The sequence below is a fragment of the Capricornis sumatraensis genome, chromosome 1 (assembly GCF_032405125.1).
Source record: "Capricornis sumatraensis isolate serow.1 chromosome 1, serow.2, whole genome shotgun sequence".
NCBI lineage: Eukaryota > Metazoa > Chordata > Mammalia > Artiodactyla > Bovidae > Capricornis > Capricornis sumatraensis.
In genome coordinates, this window is record NC_091069.1 from 76,292,431 (window position 1) to 76,311,034 (window position 18,604).

The 18,604-nt window shown below is 40.3% G+C and overlaps 1 pseudogene; it reads left to right on the forward strand.

Annotated features, from left to right (window-relative positions):
* The first annotated feature begins 13,750 nt into the window (after positions 1 to 13,750).
* On the forward strand, positions 13,751 to 18,291 carry LOC138075269 (small ribosomal subunit protein uS15-like; annotated as a pseudogene).
* Positions 18,292 to 18,604: the final 313 nt, after the last annotated feature.

Below are 18,604 nucleotides of genomic sequence, written 5' to 3' on the forward strand. Positions count from 1 at the left end.
GCAAATATCTTTATCCATATTCATGGTGCCTCATAGGTAGGTTCCTACTACTAAAGGAGGAAATAGCTGTATTTTGCAGTCGCTGAAGGGCAAGAAGTTCTTCCTGAATTTGTTTCCTTTCCTTTTATTTAAAAAAAATCTTGACATTCTACCACCCAGAGAAGCCTCTTTACATTTTTCTAGATATCTTTTCAGGCATCATTTATAGTGGTTACATAGTATGCTTTTGTATGGATTCATTATAGTTTATGTAACAATTCTTTACTTAGGTTGTTCCTATTATAAAAATATTGGGAGGAACATCCTTGTGCTCACATCCTTGTTTCATTGTTCAAGAAAATCCTAGAATGCAATTTCTGGGTCAAAGGAAATGCACACTTAAAGTTTTTATAAAAGTGTTTAAATGCCCTCCAGAAAGACTGTAGCAATATTCCCACTAGCACTATATGAAAATGTCTATGTCACTATATCCGTCCCAATGTGAGTGTTAGCATTCACTTTAGTCTTTGCCAATCAATGCTTCCTGACATTTTACAGGGTCTTCTATAGTGCTGTGTTTGCATGTCTATACCTGAGAGGTGCTATAATGCTGTTGTAAGTTTAGCCAGAGGTGGCACCTTCTTTCCTCCACTTCTGAGGGGAAAGGAATCTATCCCAAGAATTTGAACCTGCTAGTTCTCAGAGCAACAGTCAGAGTCTGCAGCCTGACGCAGCTTCTCCTTTTCTTTGTCCTACTGGTAAAGTGAACTACATCCCACTCTAACGCCATGCTCCCTGCTCCAGGAATACTCATCCAGATTCCCTATTTAATCACAAGCAACTAAAAGTTAATTCATCACAGCTCTTGTTTAGACTATATAAAATAAAGCCGTCTTGCACCCCCATTGTGCAAACGAACAACTGACTTTTTGGTATAATGTGAGCTTTACTAAAGCAACCATGACTGACAGAGCAGATACAGTTTGATTTGGATTCCTTTCCATTATGATTTCCTGCTAGCCCCCTTACTTATGTTAGCCAAACACAGAGAAAACACCACACCATAGGCAACTCTGTCCATTTTTCTTTCTTTAAAGGTTCGTTTTTTTTTAATTTAAATTTATTTATTTTAATTGGAGGCTAATTACTTTACAATATTGTATTGATTTTACCATACATCAACGTGAATTTACCACGGGTGTACACGTGTCCCCCATCCTGAACCCCCTTCCCACCTCCCTCCCCATCCCATCCCTCTGGGTCATCCCAGTGCACAGCCCCCAGCCCCGAGCATCCTGTATCATGCGTCGAACCTGGGCTGGTGATTCGTTTCTTATATGATATTATACAAGTTTCAATGCCATTCTCCCAAATCATCCCACCCTCTCCCTCTCCCACAGAGTCCAAAAGACTGTTCTATACATCTGTGTCTCTTTTGCTGTCTCATTAAAGGTTAGTTTTAATAGGCGTTGGCAAGGGCCTGTCAAATCGCTAGGGATTTTTTTTTTCTAGAAAATTAAATATGTAACTGATTTATTCTTGTGGCCAATCTTTCCTTCCATATCCCCACCTGCATGACATAATTTCAGTCATGAGTTTATAAAAACATGTGGAGAAAGGTTATGAGAATCAGTAAGGTTTAGAGTATGCTGTCTGCCAGCCTAAACTGCCTTTATGAATGCGTACAAATTCTTATTCCCGTTTTCACTGCAGAGAATAGGCTGTTATATATTGGTTTCGGCTGCATTCTGCAATCAGCTCTCTATCTTCCAGGCCTCTTTCCCTCTGCACAAGCCTCTCTCAAATAAACCACTGGTCCAGGTAGTGTTTCTAGCCAATGCACTGATAGACGAAATGAGGGTGTTTTATTCCCTCTGAAGAGGATACGGTATGAAAGGCGATCCTTTTAGAAGGGTTACAGAGGGCTATGGATTTTTGCTGGTTGTAAATCAAGCTGTTGATAAAAAACAATGTGCTTTCCGGGAAAGAGTGATTTGAAGTGGCCCTGACCCAGGACATGGTGAATACACAGCACATGAAACAAGATGTGATGGTCACCTAGGCTACAGCCGGTGGCTCTAGGCACTTTTAAAAGTTGTACGTTAAAGACACTAGGGAGTACTTAAAATTATAATCTTTTAGAAGAAGTACTTTTGCTGGGTGCAAAGGGCAGCTGTTGGAATCCATGGCTATCAGAGGGCTCCCCTCCCACTTCACTTTGAATTCACTCACACCCTCTCTTCCCCAAAAAAGGAAGGACCAGATGGTTTAGGGTAGTGTTACCCAACTTTTTTGAACACATGCCTTATTTAGATAAATATAAAAATCACACACATACTCCCCCTTAGAAATCATTATCTTCTACGTACCCCCACCAGCCTGGGAGATTTTACCTAGTTTTACTTGTAGTTGTTTTCATTATGGAAATAATAAGGCAGTGTTCTCATTTGCCTTTAAATATTGAAAATGACTTTTTAAACTATACCATTCTTCCCATGGTCATCCTATAGAATCAAGAAATACCATATTCCTAATACTTACCAGACCAGACCTGTTTCCTCACACCATTCCTGGGATTAAGATCCTAGCCAAAGACACTGTTTAGTCTCTGACACTTTAGTGTGAGTCTACATCACTCTGTTGCCTCTCTGGAGACACGTGCAGATTAAGGCTATCTCTAATGGGATAGAGATAATCCTTAATCAAGGCTTCTGATTGGAGGACAAACATTCAAAGTTGGCTCTCAAAACTCCCAGACCCAGCAGAATCCAGAATTTATACAAACCCACTGAATCAGCTTCTCCGAGGGGGTGGTCTGGGAATCTTTATTATTGGAAAGTTTCTTCAGGAGCCTCTGACTTATGTCCAGATTTATAACGAATCATTCAACACTGCAGAAGACATTTGTCTTTCTTGGTTACTCCAAAACTTTTTTTTTTTTTTAACATTCTCATCATATTTGAATAGTTCTATATATTGTGAATTCCATTTTCCCACTAAAAAGTCTAAATAAACCATTTTCCTAGATTCCGTTGCTGCTATTTGTGGGCATGTGACAGGTTCTATCTTTCAAATGCACCGGTGTGAGTTTGATTCAGAAAGAGCTGCCTAAGGCCGGGCACTGAAAGGACATTTTGGCTTCCACAAGTGTCCTCCTGGGATTGTCAGAGGCGCTGCAGCTTGCGGATTATGGAAGAAGCCATGCCGTTCTAAGGTCTGTGATGGCAGCAGCTCCCTCACCAGGCACGTTCAGCAGTGTGGTTCCAAATATTATTTCTAGGAGGTCAGTCTAGAGTACTGATTCTCAGTCTTGGTTATGCATTAGAATCACTTGAGATTTTTTATAAAAAAAAATTAGCACCTGGATTCTACTCTAGACAGTCTGATATATGGTACAGGGTATAATATGGGCATTAGCTCCCAGGTGATTAAATGTGCAGCCAAGTTTAAGAACCTCTGACCTTAAGCCTCTGCCTCTTTTTTTCCTTCCAACAAAGATTTAATAAATACCTTCTCAATTAAAATAGCTAAAATGCATTCTACAGTCTACAGCTAAGAAGCCTAACCAGTAGAAATTCCTAAGATCCCTTCCAATTCTAAAAATATAAAATTTTATGGTGTTCTGTCTTTTTAAATTGTTTGGAAGAATACCAGGACAATTCAATGGAGAAAAATAGCCTCTTCAACAAATGGTGCTGAGACAACTGAGTAGTCACATTCAAACGAATGAAGCTGGAACCCTACCTCACATCATATACAAAGACTGACTCAGAGTGAACCAAGGACCTAAACGTGTGATAAACGTGAGAACTAAGAGTATGAAACTCTTAGAAAAAAAAATAGATATAAATCTTTTTTTACTTGAAGTATAGTTTATAATGTTGTGCTAGTTTGAATACACAGCAAGTTGATTCAGTTATATATATATTTTTCAGATTATCATCCATCATAGGTTATATAAGATATTGAATATTTTTCCTTGTATGATACAGTAAATCTTTATTGCTTACTTATTTTATATATAGTAGTGTGCTTCTGTTAATTCCATATTCCTAATTTATCCTTCCCCACCTCCCTTTCCCCTTTGGCAAGTTTGTTTTCTGTCTGCAAGTCTATTTCCATTTTGTAGATAACTTCATTGGTACCGTTTTTTAGATTCTACATATAAGTGATATAATATTTGTCTTTTTTTGTTTGACTCACTTCATTTAGTATGGTACTCTGTAGTGGTCATCCCTGTTGCTCAAAATGGCAATATTTTATTTACTCCTTTTTATGCCTGAGCAACATTATATTGTGTGATTTATATATATATATGCTACATCTTCTTTACCCATTCACTGTTGATGGACACTTAGGCTGCTTCTGTGTCTTGGCTATGGTAAATAGTGCAGCTATGACTATTGGAGTACATATATCTTTTCAAATCAGAGTTTTTTTCTTTTCCAGATATATGTCTAGGAGTGGCATTGCTGGATTGTGTGGTTCTATTTTTAGTTTTTAAAGGCGCCTCCATAACCTTCCATGGCGGCTGCACCAATTTACATTTCCGCTCACAATGTTAAAAGGGTTCCTTTTTCTCCACACCCTCTCCAGCATTTATTATTTGTAGACTTTTGATGATAGTGTGAGGTTATACCTCATTGTGGTTTTAATTTGTATTTCTCTAACAGTTAGTGATGTTGGACATCTTTTCATGTGCCTGTTGGCCATCTGTATGTCTTCTTTGGAGAAATGTCTGTTTAGGTCTTCCACTCATTTTTTGTATTGGGTGGTTTGGTTTTTTGATACTGAGTAGTATGAGCTGTTTGTATATTTTGGAAATTAACCCCTTGTCTTTCCCACTGTTTGCAAATATTTTCTCCCATTCTGTAGTTTGTCTTTTTGTTTGTTGGTGACTTCTTTTGCTATGCAAAAACTTTTAAGTTTGATTAGGTCCCATTTTGCTTTTATTTCTTTGGGTTTAGGAGACTGATTTAACGTAATGTTGTTGTGGTTTATGTTAGAGAATGTTTTGCCTATGCTTTCTTCTAGGAATTTTATGACATCAGGTTTTATATTTAGGTCATTAAACCATTTTGAGTTTACTTTTGTATATGGTGAGGGGATGTTTTACCTTCATTAATTTACATGAGGCTGTCCAGCTTTCCCAGCACCACTTACTGAGAAAACTGTCTTTTCTCCATTGTCTATTCTTGCCTCTTTCATCAAAGATTAACTGACCATAAGGGTATGGGGTTTATTTTTGTGACCCCTAAAGTAGATGGAAATCTTCATTACCTTGGATTTGTCACTGATTTCTTTCATATGACACCAAAAATAAAATAAATAGAAAAAAACAGATAGATGGGATATCATCAAAATTTAAAACTTATGTGTCTTAATAAAGGACATCACCAAGGGAGTAAAAAGACAACTGACAAAATGGAAAAACGTTTTTGCAAATCAGATATCTGATAAGTAAGTTGTCTCTAGATATATACTCTTACAAAAAACAAACAAAAAGAACTCTTGCAACTCAGTAATAAAAATCAAATAACCTAATTAAAAATGAGTAAAGGATCTGAATAGACATTTCTCCAAAGAATATATAAAAATGGCCAATAGCGCATAAGAGAATGTTTAATATCATAAGTCATTCAGTTCAGTTCAGTTCACTCAGTCGTGTCTGACTCTTTGCGACCCCATGAATCACAGCACGCCAGGCCTCCCTGTCCATCACCGACTCCTGGAGTTCATTCAAACTCATGTCCATCGATGGTGATGCCATCCAGCCATCTCATCCTCTGTCATCCCCTTCTCCTCCTGCCCCCAATCTCTCCCAGTCTCAGAGTCTTTTCTAATGAGTCAACTCTTTGCATGAGGTGGCCAAAGTATTGGAGTTTCAGCTTCAACATCAGTCCTTCCAATGAACACCCAGGACTGATCTCCTTTAGAATGGACTGGTTGGATCTTCTTGCAGTCCAAGGGACTCTCCAGAGTCTTCTCCAACACCTCAGTTCAAAAGCATCAATTCTTCGGCACTCAGCTTTCTTCACAGAATCATTAGGGAAATGCAAATAAAAATCACAGTGAGATACCACTTTATACCCACTGGGCTGAACATTTAAAAAATGGAAAATAACAAGTTTGGGTAAGAATGTGAAAAAATTGAAACCCTCTTACACTACCGGTGGGTCTGTGGTGCAGTTCCTCAAATACTGCTACCATCTGACCCAGCAATTCCACTCCTAAGTACATACCCAAGAGGAATGAAAACATATAGCCATATAAAAACTTGTACATGAATGGTCATAGCAGCATTATTCACAGTAGGCAAAAAGTGGAAACAACGTAAATGTTCATCAGTGAATAAATACAAAGTGATTGACATACAATAGATTATTCAACAACAACAAAGTGAAGTGCTAATACATGCTACAGCATGGGTGAAGCTGGAAAACATTATGGTAACTAAAAGAAGCCAGTCTCCAAGAAAACCACATATCATATGATTTCACATTTATGTGAAATATCCAGAATAGGCAAATCTATAAAGAGAGAAAGTGGTTTCCGAGGACTGGGAGGGTTGAGAGAAAATGAGATACGGCTGCTAATGGGTATGGGGTTTCTTTTTTGGGATAACAAAGGTGTTCTAAAATTTATTGTAGTCATAACTGCACAAGTTTGTAAATATACCAAAAAGCACTGAACTGTACACTTTGAAGATATGCTATGGGAATTGTATCTCAATTAGGCTGTTATTTAAAAAAAAAAGCCTTTTATGGAGGGATTTCAAAACCTGGCCTCTGTCAGAGAAAATGTTTGAGAAGAGTGATGGAAAATTACTCAGTAGTCAGATCCTTCTTTGCCCGTTAGCAAAGTGCACTGCAGAAAGGCATGGTCTCCAAAACAATACGGGACCCCAAAATACATGATAGCAAAAAGAAAACTTTCATTTCTGTTCAAATGAAAATACTTTTTGAGAGGAACTTGGAGAAATAGTTGTATATGACTTATCAACCTCTTGTAGTGAGAAGGTCAAAGGAGAGAAGCAGCTGTTCTGATGCCCTCAGGTGGGTGGAAAGACGTGGATGGATGCTGAAGCCAGGCAGAAAACCTGATCTGAGCCAACACAGAGACAATGAGGCTGGGAGGGTAGGACCAAAGCATAAAGCTGCTACAGAATCCCTATAGAGAATGGGAGGCCTTCCCTGGTGGTCCAGCGGTTAACTCCTGACAATGCAGGGCTCCCAGGTTGGATCACTGGTCTAGGAGGACCACATGCCACGGGGAAGTTAAGTGCACAGGTCTTAGCGACTGAGCCCACGTCCCTAGAGCCCATGTTCCACAACGAGAGAAAACACTGAAAAAAGAAGCCTACGCATGGCAACTACAGAATAGCCCCCACTGCCCACAACTAGAGAAAGCCCACATGCAGCAACAAAGACCCATCACAGTCAAAAAGAAAATAAAAAGAAAGAAAATGGAAAATGTAAGAAATGTTTGAGAGGTTTGCATCACTGAACTGTTAATAGAAGTTACCTCTGAGGAGTGGTTCAGAGTAGAAGTTATTGTAGCTTTCTTCCTTATAATTAAAATTTTTTACAATGAACATGCATTTGCTCATTGTAAATACGTGTAAATACTTTGTGATTAACAACATAAGAAAGAAATGGTTTGCTTTAACAAGTGTGAGCATGACTATTTAAATGAGAAAAAGATCAGGAAGAGAACCACAAGTAAAAGGAGGAGGAAACTGGAGAGAAAAGGAACAAAGGGCAATGGACAAAACTCACCATCAAAATGGCACTGGGAAAGGGAGGCAAATACATTATTAATCCAAGCTTTTGAAAAACTACTTGCTGAAGTGTTTCTGTAGCACAGGATAACGAATAAAGCCTCCCCCCATGATTTTGTACTTGCCTATTTCAGTGATTTTCTCAAGGTCAAATAATTAAAGGTCATCTAGAATTTTAGGAAAAGAAACTTGTAATAAGTAGGTTGGAATGTTGAAAGCCAGGCTAATATTTTAGTTTCTTCTGTAGACAATGAGGATTTCCTGATGAATTTTGAGCAAGTGAAATTGTATGTGGTGGTGATATATATCAATGGTTCCCAAACCTGGCTATGCATCAAAAATCACAGAGTTAGCTTGAAAGAATATAGAGATCCTTGGGGCCTATCATATTTCTTACTTAATACATTTGGGCTAAGGTCCAAGAATCTATATTTATAAACCTCATGTATTTCTGATGGTCTATCATATTTAAGAGTTGATGGAAATACAGGATAGATTCAATTCAGTTCAGTTCAGTTCAGTCTCTCACTCGTGTCTGACTCTTTGCGACCCCATGGACTGCAGCACACCAGGCTTCTCTGCCCATCACCAACTCCCGGGGTTTACTCAAACTCATGTCCATTGAGTCAGTGATGCCATCTAGCCATCTCATCCTCTGTTGTCTCCTTCTCCTGCCACCTTCAATCTTTCCCAGCATTAGGATCTTTTCCAATGAGTCAGGTCTTCACATCAGATGGCCAAAGTATTGGAGTTTCAGCCTCAGCATCAATCCTTCCAATGAATATTCAGGACTGATTTCTTTAGGATGGACTGGTTGGATCTCCCTGCAGTCCGAGGGACCCTCAAGAGTCTTCTCAAACACTATAGTACAAAAGCATCAATTCTTCCATGCTCAGCTTTCTTTATAGTCCAACTCTCACATTCATACATGACTACTGGAAAAACTGTAGCCTTGATTAGATGGACCTTAGCTGGCAAAGTAATGTCTCTGCTTTTTAATATGCTCTCTAGTTTGGTCATAACTTTTCTTCCAAGGAGTAAGTGTCTTTTAATTTCATGGCTGCAGTCACCTTCTACAGTGATTTTGGAGCCTCCAAAAACAAAGTCTGTCACTGTTTCCACTGTTTCCCCATCTATTTGCCATGAAGTGATGGGACTGGATACCATGATCTCAGTTTTCTGAATGTTGAGCTTTAAACCAACTTTTTCACTCTCTTCTTTCACTTTCATCAAGAGGCTCTTTAGTTCTTCTTAGCTTTCTGCCATAAGGGTGGTGTCATCTGCATATCTGAGATTATTGATATTTCTCCCAGCAATCTTGATTCCAGCTTGTGCTTCTTCCAGCCCAGCATTTCTCATGATGTACTCTGCATATAAGTTAAATTAGCAGAGTGACAACATACAGCCTTGATGTACTCCTTTCCCTATCTGGAACTAGTCTGTTGCTCCATGTTCAGTTCTAACTGTTGCCTCCTGACCTGAATACAGATTTCTCAAAAGGCAGGTCAGATGGTCTGGTATTTCCATCTCTTTCAGAATTTTCCACAGTTTGTGGTGATGCACACAGTCAAAGGCTTTGGCATAGTCAATAAAGCAGAAATAGATTTTTTCTGGAACTCTCTTGCTTTTTCAATGATCCAGCAGATGTTGGCAATTTGATCTCTGGTTCTTCTAGCTTTTCTGAATCCAGCTTGAACATCAGGAAGTTCATGGTTCACGTATTGTTGAAGCCTGGCTTGGAGGATTTTGAGCATTACTTTACTAGCGTGTGAGATGAGTGAAATTGTGTGGTAGTTTGAACGTTCTTTGACATTGTCTTTCTTTGGGATTGGAATGAAAACTGACCTTTTCCAGTCCTGTGGCCACTGCTGAGTTTTTCAAATTTGCTGGCATATTGAGTGTAGCACTTTCACAGCATCATCTTTTAGGATTTGAAATAACTCAACTGGAATTCCATCACCTCCACTAGCTTTGTTCATAGTGATGCTTCCTAAGACCCACTTGACTTCGCATTCCAGGTGTCTGGCTCTAGGTGAGTGATCATAGGATAGATTAGGGTGCAGGAAATAATGCAAACAGGGAGACAGATAGGAGGTTTCTGGAAAAGTTCTGATACAGAATACTGGAGCACTGAACTGGAATATGATAGGAAAAAAATCAATATGACCATAATTGGGGTCTTCCCAGGTTGCACAGAGGTAAAAACATCCTCCTGCAAATGCAGGAAACAGAAAAGACATGGGTTCAATCTCAAGATAGGGAAGATCCTCTGGAGAAGGAAGTGGCAACCCACTCCAGTATTCTTGCCTGGAAAAGTCCACAGACAGAGGAGCCTGGCGGGCTACAGTCCATGGGGTCGCAAAGAATCACACACGAAGGTGGAATCGCACACACACGAAGGTGGAATCCATATGGTTTAGTGAGTGCTGGACTGTACATCCCATGAGGTAAATATCAGCCTGTTTTACTGACTGTGATGTATTTCAGAACCTTACAGAGTGTACCTGATATAGTAAGGGGTCAATAATATTGATATTAACTGAATGAGTGAATGAAAAAGAGAACATCAAAATGGATTCAAGTAAGGAAATGGCAACCCACTCCAGTGTTCTTGCCTGGAGAATCCCAGGGACGGGGAAGCCTGGTGGGCTGCCGTCTATGGGGTCGCACAGAGTCGGACACGACTGAAGTGACTTAGCAGCAGCAGCAACACTAGTGGTACAGACATTTAGGAAAGCTGGTTTCAGGAAAAATAATGGGGCAGACTTTCCACAGTTGAGTCAGAACAGTGAGATATTCAATGCTTTAGAATGATGGGGCCACTGGTGCCTACACCACGCTAGAGCACTGTGGCTAGGATAGTACCAGGAAGAAGAACGCTGAAGAATATTTTCGCTGTCCAAAGCCTCTAGATAACTGTCTACAATATTGCGCTCTGTGAGACATTCAACTGTGTCATCAGGTCTTGCTGTGTTCTCTGACTGCAGGTGGTCCCTGCTGGCTGGACCCTGACCATTCTCTCAGAAACAGTTTTTATGCTTTCAATATACCTCTCTCTGTTCCTGGCCACCCTGGACATCAGTTTCCAGGCTGGGACCCCACTACACTTTCTTCATTCTCCCCAAAAAGAGAGTAAAAAAAAAGCATGCAACTCCTTTGAAAAAGAAATGGGACATTTCCATGCTCCCTATAAGAGAAATAAAGACCTAAACTAGACCTTTGGTCCATTTCCATTTAGGGTCAAGCATACATGGGTATCACTCCAGTGCTCTTGCCTGGAAAATCCCATGGACGGAGGAGGCTGGTAGGCTGCAGTCCATGGGGTCGCTAAGAGTCAGATACGACTGAGCGGCTTCACTTTCATTTTTCACTTTCATGCATTGGAGAGGGAGATGGCAACCCACTCCAGTGTTCTTGCCTGGAGAATCCCAGGGACGGGGGAGCCTGGTGGGCTGCCATCTATGGGGTCACACAGAGTCGGACACGACTGAAGCAACTTAGCAGCAGCAGCAGCAGCATACAAGGTTATGATTATAGATCAAATAGAATGTCATCTTTCCTATGGAATCTTCTGTTTATTCAGTCAGTCATGTCCAACTCTTTGTGACCCAATGGATGGCATTACGCTAGGCTTCCCTGTCCAGCACCATCTTCCAGAGCTTGCTCAAACTCATATCCATTCAGTCAGTGATGCCATCCAATCATCTCATCCTCTGTCATCCCCTTCTCCTCCTGCCTTCAATCTTTCTCAACATCAGGGTCTTTTCTAATGAGTCAGCTCTTCACATCAGGTGGTCAAAGTATTGGAGCTTCAACCTCAGCATCAGTCTTTCCAATGCAAATCAAAGGATTGATTTCCTTTAGGATTGACTGGTTGGATCTCCTTGCAGTCCAAGGGACTCTCAAGAGTCTTCTCCAACACCACAGTTCAAAACCATCAGTTCTTCAGCATTCAGCCTTCTTCATGGTCCAACTCTCACATCCATGGAACCTTAGGAATTGTTTTTAAAATATTTTAATAAGTTAAAAATAAAAGCACCACCCTGCCACCCAGGTATCATATTACATTGAAATTAGCTGTGAGCAAGTTCTTTCACTTTAAATAAGATTGATTTTGCTAAATGATGAACACCATCCCTTCTAACATTCTTTGATCTAGTAAGTGTATCCCTTTGTTTCTGATCCCTCTCTCCTGAAGTGGAAGAGAGGTTGAGATGGGGTATATGGACGCACAAACACTGGGGAGAAACACAGGAGTGACACAGGAGGTCAAATAGTCCAGGCAGGCCGGAGTGGCTTACCTGAAAAGAGTCTTCATAGCCATGGACAACTGATGAAGCCAAAGTCTGCAGGAGCCAAAGTCTACAAATGAACGAAGGTCAGAGGGTTTGGGTATGTGATGGCCACGAGTAGTGGAGTCAGTACAAAATAAGAAGTGGTATGGGGAAATTCCAAGCAGATAGGCTTTGGCCTGAACTCCTATCCCCTGTTTTTGTAGGTAGTCATTGCCACTAAAGGGGGCCAGGATGGAACAGGGCTTTCTGAGGTCTAATCTTGGCTGCCTTGGCTGCATCCAAGGATTTATTGAGTACCTAGAGGTTGATGAAAAGTAATTGCAGTTTTGGACTGTGAATATAAAATCGTTATATCTAGGCTCAAATACGTCTTTATTAATCAAAATAGGAACCATTACAATGAACACATTTTTGCCAATGAGAAATGTTTGTTTATTCTGTAGCATAAAAAAATCCATGTTTCGGGATTCAATGAACCCTTAAAAGGTATTTTCTGCCTCCTGATGGTTGTGAAAGCATTTTCCCTGAAAAAAGTTGTAGAGATACTTGAAGAAGTGGTAGTTGGTTGGTGAGAAGTCAGGTGAATATGGCAGATGAGGCAAAACTTCATAGTCCAGTTTGTTCGACTTTCGAAGTGTTGGTTTTTTAATGTGGTCAGACATTGTCGTGGAGAAGAACTGGGCCCATTGTGTTGACCAATGCAGGCTGCAGTCGTTGCATTTTTTGGTGCATCTCATCAATTTGCTGAGCATACTTTCTCAGATGTAAAGATTTTGCCAGGATTCAGAAAGCTGTAGTGGAACAGACTGGCAGCAGCCCGCCAAACAGGGACCATGACCACTTCTGGGTGCAAGTTTGGCTTTGGGAAGTGCTTTGGAGCTTCTTATCAGTCCAACAACTGAGCTGTCAAATAAAATCCACTTTTCGTCGCATGTCACAATCTGATCAAGAAATGGTTTGTTGTTGTTGCATAGAATAAGAGAAGATGATACTTGAAAATGACAATTTTTAAATTTGCAGTCAGTTCATAAGGCACCCACTTATTGAGCTTTTTCACCTTTCAAATGCCGAATGACCGTAGAATGATTGACACTGAGTTCTTTAGCAACTTCTCTTGCGGTCAAGAGCGTCACTTCAGATGATCCTCTCAACTGGTCCTTGTCAGCTTGGATGCCCAGCCACTGTGCTCCTCATCTTCAAGGCTCTCGTCTGCTCTGCAGAACTTCTTGAACCACCACTGTACTATATGTTCATTAGCAGTTCCTGGGCCAAGGGCATTGCTGATGTTGCAATTTGTCTCCACTGTTTTATGTCCCATTTTGAACCTGAATAAGAAAATCACTCGAATTTGCTTTTTGTCTAACATTATTTCCCTAGTCTAAAATATATATAAAATAAACAGAAAGTAATGTCATTAGCAAGAAACATAAAATGAGAAATGCACATTACAAGGATGTATAACATAGCCACATTTATTTAAGAATGTATTCCAACACCAAACAGCAAGGTTCAACAACATAAAACCACAATTACTTTTGCACCGACCTTATACTCTACTCTCTGATTTCCCTTCCCCAACTCCCATCCCCAGAGAAGCAACATTCTGCCAGACTGATGGACTTGGGGACATTCTCCCATTGTCTCAACTAGCTGTTTCTGAATAAAGGATCTACATTTCTAGTTATCAAAGGGAACAATGGGTAATGCCATTTAAAGAAAGGGAGAGGGTAATGTGTGTTTGTGAAACCAAGGAGCCAGGCACCATTCTGTCAGGAGTGCAAATTTCTGGGTCTTCACAGAGGTGAGGGTGTCAGGAGGTACAGGATGTCACATTGTACTCTGCCCTTTCCATTCTCCAGCTGTAGAGAGCACTGTCACTTAGGAAGATGAGTCTTTATTATAAGGATTGTTTGCCTATTTCTTTTTTTTTTAATTTAATTTTTTTACTTTACAATACTGTATTGGTTTTGCCATACATTGACATGAATCCACAACAGGTGTACATGAGTTCCCAACCCTGAACCCCCCTCCCATCACCCTCCCCATATCATCTCTCTGGGTCATCCCAGTGCACCAGCCCCAAGCATCCTGTATCCTGTATTGAACATAGACTAGCGATTCGTTTCTTACATGATAGTATACATGTTTCAATGCCATTCTCTCAAATCATCCCACCCTCTCCCTCTCCCAGAGTCCATAAGTCTGTTCTTTACATCTGTGTCTCTTTTGCTGTCTCTCATACAGGGTTATCGTTACCATCTTTCTAAATTCCATATATATGCATTAATATACTGTATTGGTGTTTTTCTTTCTGGCTTACTTCACTCTGTATAATCGGCTCCAGTTTCATCCACCTCATTAGAACTGATTCAAATGTATCCTTTTTAATGGCTGAGTAATAATCCATTGTGTATATGTACCACAGCTTTCTTATCCATTCATCTGCTGATGGACATCTAGGTTGCTTCCATGTCCTGGCTATTATAAACAGTGTTGCGATGAACATTGGGGTACACGTGTCTCTTTCAATTCTGGTTTCCTTGGTGTGTATGCCCAGCAGTGGGATTGCTGGGTCATAAGGCAGTTCTATTTGTAGTTTTTTAAGGACTCTCCACACTGTTCTCCATAGTGGCTGTACTAGTTTGCATTCCCACCAACAGTGTAAGAGGGTTCCCTTTTCTCCACACCCTCTCCAGCATTTATTGCTTGTAGACTTTTGGATCGCAGCCATTTGTTTGCCTATTTCAAACTATTTTTTCCCTCTTGGCTCTGATTTCTCATTCTTTGACTTTTAAAATCAACTTTAAAGAACACTTTTTGAAAAGTCAGGCTGTTGTTAACTTTTTACTATTACAAACATGATCATGACAAACAGCTTTATACGTACCTCTTTGTATATTTGTTCAATTATTTCCTGAGGATAAATTCCTAGAAGTAAAATGGCTGAATCAAAAGAAGTGGATGCTTGGGAGGAATTTAATATAATTTGCTAAATTACCCTTCAGAAATATAACAATGTACATGTCATCAACAGATTATGACAATATCCTTTTTCTGTATGCAACAAACATTTTCAAATCTTTGCTAATCTGAAGGTTAAAAATATGGCTCCTTCTTGAATTAATTTCATTTTCAGCTACCAAAGATTTTTTTTGCTACTTATGTTTATTTGCTACTTCAATTTCTTCTTTTTGTGAGTTTCCTTTTTATGTTCTTTGTCTATTTTTCTTTCACAACATTTAGCTTTATCTTATTTATTAAGCTCAGTCATGTCTGACTCTTTACGATCCCATTGACTATAGCCCGCCAGGCTCCTCTGTCCATGGGATTCTCCAGGAAAGAATACTGGAATGTGTTGCCAATTCCTTCTCCAGGGGATCTTCCTGATCCAGGGATAGAACATGGGTCTTCCATATTGCAAGCAGATTCTTTACTGTCTGAGCCACCAGGGAAGCCCTTATTTACTAATAAGAGGTCTTTATCTGTTAAGACTATTAACTGTTTGTACACCATTGCAAGTGTTCCTCCAGTTTGTCCTTTCTCTCTCTCTCTTTTGTTTTCTAATTTTCCCCCTGGTCTCTGATTAACAACATTCTCTCTTGTTCCATCCAGGTTATCAAATCTGGCTTGGAAAAAACCAACCCAGAAAATCACAGATCTCATAATGGAGTTTCATTATTTGCTGATTCATTTCCTACTGCCACTTCTCCAGGATCTTCTCTCTCGCTCTGAAAAATATAAGGTCACATCATCAAGTGTCATGGTTATCAGAATAGTCCATAGCACTTCACGGTCCCACCAGCCCCAGCCCAGCAGTGCCCAGTGTCCTGGAAGCTCCCTGGACCTTCCTTGCCCCTTGGCCTTCCATTCTGCCGGACCTTGTCCTTTGTGAGTTTTTTTTTAAACATAGTGAAAACTTTTACATTTAGAATTAGTCAGCTGGACTCAGTTTAGATGATCCCAGTTTTGTTGGCAACATTCAAAGCATCATAGTCAGGAGTCAGTTGAACCTATGCCTTCTCCTGTCCGTCAGACCTGATCAGGGTGTTGTCCTTAGCCACGTCAATGTCACAGAGTTTCTTCACAGCCTGTTTAGTTTGGTGCTTGTTGGCCTTGACAGCCACAGTGAACACCAGTGTGTTTCTGACTCTGTGGTGAGCAGGAACTTGATGATGGCATAGTGGTCAAGCTTCTTTCTCCTAGGGGCATTCTTCAGAGGATGTTTGGGCTGCCTCCTGAGCCACAGTGTTTTGAGCCATCGGAAGGTGGGTGACGTCTGGATCTTCCTTTTTTGTTTCTGGCTGTGGACACCTTTCAACACTGCTTTCTTGGTCTCAGAACCTTTGCTTTGGCTCCAGCTTTGGGAGAGTCAGGGGCTTCCTTCTTTATCTTTGGTGCCATCTTTGTGAAAAGGCCTGTCCTTTGTGTTTATCATTGTTTTTGGCCTTCACTTTGCTTTGTCTTTCTTGATCATACAAAATTTTTCTATTATTATTATCATTTGTGGCACTGTTGGGCAGCTTTTGGGATCTTAGTTCCCTGACCAGTGATCGAAACTGCACCCTGGCAGTGAAAGCACCAAGTCCTAACCACTGGAACACAGGGGAATTCCCAAAATTTTATTATTTTTGTTTAGACAAATCTATCTGATACTTGCCTTTAGAAGAAAAATTTCTGAAAGAAGCCAGAGGGGAAAAAACCACCTTAATTATAGGGAACAAAGATATGAATTACATCAGACTTCTCTTTAGAAACCATGCAAGCAAGAAGAGATTAGAGTGAAATATTTAGTGTTGAACAAAAAAAGCTACCAAACTAGATAGCTGTATCCAGTTAAATTATCTTTCAAAAGTGAAGGAGAAATAAAGACCTTTTCAGGCAAATAAAAGCAAAGGAATTTGTCACTAGTCATCCTGCCCTTATGAGAAATGATAAAAGAGACTCTTCCAAGAGAAGAATGTATAGATCATATATCTGCTGCTGCTGCTGCTGCTAAGTCACTTCAGTCGTGTCTGACTCTGTGCGACCCCATAGACGTCTAGCAGCCCACCAGGCTCCCCCGTCCCTGGGATTCTCCAGGTAAGAACACTGGAGTGGGTTGCCATTTCCTTCTCCAATGCATGAAAGTGAAAAGTGAAAGTGAAGTTGCTCAGCCATGTCCAACTCTTAGCAACTTCATGGACCGCAGCCTACCAGGCTCCTCCATCCATGGGATTTTCCAGGCAAGAGTACTGGAGTGGGGTGCCATTGCCTTCTCCAGATCATATATCTAGACCTGTAGAAAATACATATTAGAAACTCAGTCGACATCTGAAGAAAGAATATTAGAGAAAAGAAACTAATGAAAGTAAAATAAAACTTTATATTTTTGTTGTTCTTAATTGATCTAATAGATAACTGCTTGTCCAAAAATAACAATAGCAATAATGTATTGGTTGATTATAGCTTATGAATAAGTGAAATGAATGACAGCAATGTTATAAGGGACAAGAGGGGAAATTGGGACTCCTCTGTTATAAGGTACATATCCAACCTATGAAGCAGTATAAATAGACTTACATTAGTTGTAAAGAAGTATAATCAATGGGCCAAGAGAAAATGGAATAATATAAAATGCTCAATTAAAAACAGAAGGCAGGATGGGAGGAAGCAGGGCTGTGTGAGGTCACTTCACTTCCTGTGTGCAGGGTGGCTTCCTGCGCCTCCCACCCTTATTCTCTTGTGTGAATAAGAGAAGACTGCCACCCTTGGGTGTCTCACGCAGGCCCCTGGAAGGGTCTGTGCCAGTTGGCTCTGCCTTACCACTGCAGTCATTCCACCTGGCTGAAATCGACATCTGATGACATGAAGCAGATCCACAAACTGGCCAAGAAAGGCCTGCCTCAGAGTGATCCCGAGATGCTCACATGGCATTGTTCTGTGACAGGCAATAAAATCTTGAGAATTCTAAAGTTCAAAGGACTTCCTCCTGATCTTCCTGAGGATCTCTAGCATTGAATTAAGAAACTTGTTGCTGTTCGAGAGTATCTTCAGAAGAATAGAAAAGATAAAGATGCTAAATTCCTTTTGATTCTGATTGAGAACTGCATTCACAGGTTTCCGCAATATTGTAAGACCAAAACAGTCCTTCCCTCACCCCGCCCCCAACCAATTTGGAAATACTAGTCATCCACAGCCCCTGCTCTGGTTGCACAAATTTGTCTATGTACTCAAGCAATAAAATTACTGTTTAACTAGGGAAAAAAAAACCGGACAAGGCAGAAAAAGAGGGGAAGACAAGAAACAAGGAACAATGCAATGACTAGAAAACACTTGCAAATATGATAGATATGAATCGATTATATCAATAATCATTTCAAACGTGAAAGGTCTAAACACACCAATTAAAAGACGAAAATGGAGAGAGTGTATAAAAACCATGTTGCTTTTAAGAAGCCGGCTTTAAATGTAAAGACACAGATTGAAAGTAAAGAGGTAGAGACATACATGGGCTTCCCTTGTGGCTCAACTGGTAAAGAATCCGCCTGCAGTGGAGGAGACGTGGGTTCGA